This window comes from Oreochromis aureus, linkage group 3, assembly GCF_013358895.1.
Source record: "Oreochromis aureus strain Israel breed Guangdong linkage group 3, ZZ_aureus, whole genome shotgun sequence".
NCBI lineage: Eukaryota > Metazoa > Chordata > Actinopteri > Cichliformes > Cichlidae > Oreochromis > Oreochromis aureus.
This window is the reverse complement of record NC_052944.1, coordinates 74,658,977-74,664,846: the sequence shown is the minus strand read 5'-3', so window position 1 is coordinate 74,664,846 and position 5,870 is coordinate 74,658,977. Positions and strand designations below refer to the sequence as shown.

The following is a 5,870-nucleotide window of genomic DNA, read 5'->3' as shown; positions in this document are numbered from 1 at the left end:
CTATTTGCTGCTGCCTGTCTCTACATGTTTTCTCTGTTCTGCTGCTTCATAGTTTCTCACTGTAAACAGATGTACTGAGAGACTCCTGCACTGATGTTTCACAGTAAAGTCCAAACAGCCTCACTGGTTCTCCATAAAGAACAAAGATTTGCTCTCTGTGGCTCCAACACAACTTAAAGACAATCAAAGGTGGACAAAGTTCTGCAGAACAGCTGTGCAGGAGGTCATGACCTTTGACTTTATTCATTAGAACAAGTTTATCTCAATTAACTGAAAGACAGAGTGGAAGGTTTTCTCCACAGGTTCATTTCCTGTTACTTTAATTCGTCTGTCACTTTGCAATTGTGGTCGACTGTCGGTTGGATGGTTTTGCAAAGAGATGTCTGCAAAACAGGAAGTCAAAGCAAAACGATAGACAGGTTAGTTAAGCTGGTTGGTACACAGTCGAGTTCACCCACAGAGTATTTTAATTTACTATTTCTTCTAATTGCTTGTGTTGAATAAACCTTCAGTAGGTTCTTTTTGACCTACAGAGAAAGCAGATGGATTACACCAACCTCACACTTTTTATCTTTATATGGATTTTTGTTCCATCCTGATGATCAGAAGAGTGTTTGAGGATTTAACAGATTTCTTGAGAACAACAGTAAGTGTTTGTGTCTTTTTCTAACATCATTTTTAGTCTTTTAGGTAAAACGTTTCAGTTGTCATGGTTACAGTTTGGTTAACATCCACCCACAAAAATGTTTGAACAGAAAAACTGTTTCAAAACTGAGTGAGACTTCATTAAATGTCATTTCATTTCTAGTGGACGTTAAACCTGTAAATCCTGAACCATGAAATCATTGCTCGATCATTCAAATTTTATTGGTCCAACGCATCAAACGTGACTCCAACGTCACTTCCGTACGAGACGTTGCATCCTGTAAGTGTGGAGTTTGACCGAGCGGCTGAACGACAGATCGGTTCTAACAGTCAGTGACTTTCAGCTTTATTTAAACCTTAAATTTAATCTCGTTTTGTCAGGTTTAAACTCAGGTTCAGTTATTGAGTGAAAACACCAACAGACTCAGACATTTAGGACAAACTAAGAGTCAGATGAGCAGAAACAGAGAACACGGACATGTCTGCTGTAACTGCGTCACTCTGCTCCACTTTGCTGATGTTCGATGGAGTCTTCATGTTTGTCTCTGCAGGTGAGATTTAACTGTTAGAAAACAAACTGAGTGTCACTCTGGTTAAATTATTAATAATATTTCTCAAAGAATTATTTTCATATTGATTCAGTTTCTCTGTGTGTGTGAAGGAGACACGAGGCTGGTGGGTCTGTGTGGACGTCCGTGTCTGTGATGCAGCTGTGACAGAGACACAGAAATCTAATGTGTTTTATTTTCTTTAGATTTTCCACCCTGATGACCACAGAGGCCTTTGAGGCTTCCAGACGTCCTTCACAACAACAGTAAGTTTTTCTTTCTGTTTCTAAAACTCACTTTTAGTCTTTAAGCTAAAAAAATCTGTTTGAAGGTTTCAGTTTACAATTCACCTCCATAGAAAAGGAGGAAATTTAGCAGAAAACCTCAAATTATAAAAGTGGTGATTCTTTGTTCTTTGAATTGGACAGCACTGGATGAACTGGTGATTTACACAGGCTACTGGTTTTGTAAACTGGTGCAGGCTGCTGCTGGTTCTCAGGTTAGTCAGAGTGATGTCGCGGTGTTGTTTGATAAGCTGCTCGGCAGACACAGACCTCCGACCTCGGAGCTGAAGCTAAATCAGGAAGAGGTGGAGCAGGATGTGAGCTTGAAACTTGCTGTGGGAAACAAACTCGGTGCAGAGACAAAACAAACTTCTGCTTCAAAGACACAAACTGTTCATACATGACGACTGACACATGAAACAGGTTCAGATCTTTCCTGCCAGGATGCTTCAAGAACTGAAGAAATAAAACTTTCTTTCCACTTCACCTCTTCTGTTGTGACGCACTTGTTTCTGCTCGACCCCGCAGTGCAGCGCACCAAACGTCACAATGACACAACTTCCTGTAAACAAACGTTACTGATACAATTGCTTTTTTAAAGCCTAAATTTTAATCTCATGACAGACTGAGACATTTAGAAAAAGCTAAGAGTCAGATCTAGAACCCGGAAATGTCTGCTGTAATTACGTCACTCTGCTCCACTTTGATGTTTGCCGTGTTCGTCTCTGCAGGTGAGATTTAACTTTGACATGAAACAGGAAGTACTGGCTGTGGTGTAAGTGCATTGTACAGTATATGTTAATGCAGCCGGTCAGTGTAGTTAGGCTGATGGCAGCTAGAGGGCGAGACCGGTGTGTTTTGGTATAGAATGTTATGTTATGACGAGGCAGAGCAAGAATGGAAAAATAAAGGCTGTTATGAATCGTACAGTGGACCCGCGTATAATTGAATAACACGACACTGGCTGCATATTAAACATATTTCCCTGAGACTAATTTTCATCCTGACTGTTTCTTTGTGTGTGAGAAGGAAACAGGAGGCTGTGTGTGTCTGTGTGATGTGTTGTAGTGTCAGGAGTCAGTATACAGCTACAAAGCTTTTTGTTCAGTGTGTACCAACAGCTGTAGCTCCATAAAGGCAGCATGCAGAGACTCACAGTGTCTTATAATGAGAGGCTGCTTTCTCTCACACATTATGTTCACTGATTATCAGCACATGTTGTTGTTCTGTGGAAGCTGCAGGATCTCAAATCATTATGTAAAAACAAGAAACTACAGGTCTCTAGATTCTTTTCAAAATCATCTTGTGCTGATGTTTGAACCTCTCTGAGGACTTCAGGGGCACCAAACACTGGAGTATAAATCTATAGAGAACAATAATAATAATAATAGATAATAATTGTATATGTGTAGCTGCTGTCGAAGTAAACAGTTGTACTTTGACCTTTAACCTCTCTGCTCTGTGTTGTTTCCTCTTTCAGACCAGGAAATCATCACAGCTGAGTCTGGACAGAACGTCACGCTGACATGTCGAGCTTCAAACAACATTATAGCAGTAAACTGGAGCAGAGCTGACCTGGGAACAAAATATGTCCTTTTTTACCGGGATGAGCAGTTTGTTCCAGACCGCCAGCATCCATCTTTTAAGAACCGTGTGGATCTGCAGGACAGACAGATGAAGGATGGAGACGTGTCTTTGATTCTGAAGAATGTGACGATTAATGACACTGGAACATACGAGTGTCGAGTTGCCCAAAAAGAACCAAACCAAGAGATATCCAGTTTGAAGCTCATCAGCATCATCTACCTTCATGTTGATCCTCCAGGTGAGTGAGTAGAGTTGAGTGTGTGTGTGATCAGAGGTGAAGCTGCTTCCTGGTTGTTGATGTTTGTTTCTAAAGATGTTGTTGATGAGACTTTGTAGAAAGCAGCTGGTCTGAGTGATGTGATCAGAGTGCAGTAGATAATGTCTGACAGCAGTTTGAAGAGGAAATGGATTCTGTTCTGTTCTTCACTCATCACCTACCTGACAGCTGACACCTCACACCTGTTTCTCACCTGCAGGTCAGACAGGAGGATCTGTTGGACTGATCGTTGGTCTGTCATTTCTTGCTGTGCTTCTTGTTGCTGCTGTTGCTGGATTTTTGGTCTGCAGAAAACGTGAGAAAACAAAGAGTCAGGATCCATACCAGATTCCTGCTGAACTGCAGCCTGTTTGAAATGTGAGTTTCTTACAGCTGAGCTCCTGGAGTCTGAGTCTCCTGATGAGCCAGAGTTCATTTATTGTTATTGAACATTCAGAAGATGATCTGAGGACAGACATCAGTCAGCTGTCGGTGATTTGAAGTTACTGTTTTTGTTTGTTTGTTTGCTTTGTGTGCATCAGTATTAGTTATTAGTTTGTTTTAGCTTCCAGGTTAGTCGCTCATCTCAGTGGAAGAGTTTATGTCCTTAAACAGTGTTATTTACACCTTTGCCTTATTTCTATGTGGAACATTCAGGACTTCATCATTCAAACAAAGTTTGTTGTCTCTGTTAAAATATCAGTGAGTTTGTTTCATCTTCAGGTTCAGCTGTTTGTAAGGTCAGACTCACAGACTGATCCTCATGTTTAGATTTGCATGAACATGCTTTTCAGCATCTCTTTATTGACCACTTTTCACACACGGTTGCTGTACGCATACAGCCGGCTGCAGCTTTTCAGCTCACAGCCCGACACATACCAACACAACAGCATAGAGAGCACAGATGTAAAGGCGGCGAGGCGTGATTGCGGGTGCCGCTCAGGTGCGTCCGCCTCCCAATTATTAGTATTAATATTATTATTATCTATTCTCTATAGATTTATACTCCAGTGTTTGGCGCCCCTGAAGTCCTCAGAGAGGTTCGAACATCAGCACAAGATGATTTTGAAAAGAATCTAGAGACCTGTAGTTTCTTGTTTTTACATAATGATTTGAGATCCTGCAGCTTCCACAGAACAACAACATGTGCTGATAATCAGTGAACATAATGTGTGAGAGAAAGCAGCCTCTCATTATAAGACACTGTGAGTCTCTGCATGCTGCCTTTATGGAGCTACAGCTGTTTGTATACACTGAACAAAAAGCTTTGTAGCTGTATACTGACTCCTGACACTACAACACAGAGCAGAGTAATTACAGCAGACATTTCTGTGTTCTCGATCTGACTCTTAGCTTTTTCTAAATTTCTCACAGTCTGTCATGCGATTAAAATTTAGGTTTAAAAAAAAAACACCCCTGAAAGCCACTGTGTCAGTAACACAACACAAAGTGCTCAGGGTCCATTTATCAGCTAGAACTGAGTGACTGAATAATCTGATATTATTATGAAACCAAAGAGAAATGTGTTACATGGAGCTGCAGGGTCACATGTTTCCTCCTCTGATCTATGAAGCCTTAACTTGTTCCTCCATGAAGGAGACTCTTCAGTTTAAACACGTCAAGATTATTTATTATTTTATTTTTTATACCAGTTTATCGATAAAGTTTAAACGTGTTACTCTTGAATGTTTTTCTTTGCTTCCTGTAGCTGTAAACATTTCCTGAACTCCTGTTTAAATGTGTGCAGATTTGATCTTGAATGTAACAGTGTGAACATTAATATACTTAACTTGACATTATTACAACCTGTGATCTGTGGAAGCTCAGTATTGCCTCCTCTCAGAGGAGGTAAAAGACAGTGTTGAAACCTGGCTGTTCATGATGTTTGTGTATGTGTTGTGTTATTGAGCACAACACTGTACACAGTTTTTCTGTGTTAACATCTTTGTGCCTAATTTATGGGACAAGCATGTTAAATGTTAATGAGAAGAGCTACAAGTTGATTTGTACTTTGAAATGATCAAACATTCATATTTCACGATACACTTTCTATGCGAGCTAGCTTCTGTGCTACTAAAACCTGCTGTTATTTTGCTGTTAATGTATCCTGTTCATATGCACATAATAAACATAATCTCTGAATGATAAACAAACCTTTGTCTGTCATTTCATACACAACATAGTGTTCAGGTCTTACCTGAGCATAGCTACAATATCAGCCATTAAGCAGATCTGTGAGGTAATGTCCAGTGTGTGAGTTTGTGGTCATTTTTGTTGTATTCTTGTGAGTTGTGATTAGTTTTGGATCCTCCCATTAATTATGAAATGAAGCTGTGGGGTGTGGTGGAAATGTCAGGAGGGGCAACGGGAGGGTTGTAATATGATTGGGGTTTGTTTTAAACTACTTTTAGAACATGTGGAATTAGATTAAACGAAATTTTGTTAACGTCTAAGTTATAAGAAATGATTTGGTTGATTTTTGGTATATTTGATGTTTATTTTTTAAAGACTCAAGTCAGAATTGTGTTGTCAAACAAACCACCTGTTGCC

The 5,870-nt window shown here is 39.9% G+C and overlaps 1 long non-coding RNA gene across 2 annotated transcripts; it reads left to right on the top strand.

The window, feature by feature from the left end:
• The first annotated feature begins 422 nt into the window (after positions 1–422).
• On the top strand, positions 423–5,473 carry LOC120437598. 2 transcript variants are annotated; one of them, XR_005611278.1, is made up of 6 exons: positions 423–646; positions 809–1,196; positions 1,400–1,459; positions 2,958–3,302; positions 3,541–3,698; positions 4,319–5,473. It is a non-coding gene; the product is annotated as an uncharacterized LOC120437598 (long non-coding RNA). The 2 variants fall into 2 exon arrangements; XR_005611277.1 differs by having other exon boundaries at positions 425–646; positions 3,541–5,473.
• The last annotated feature ends 397 nt before the right edge of the window (positions 5,474–5,870 follow it).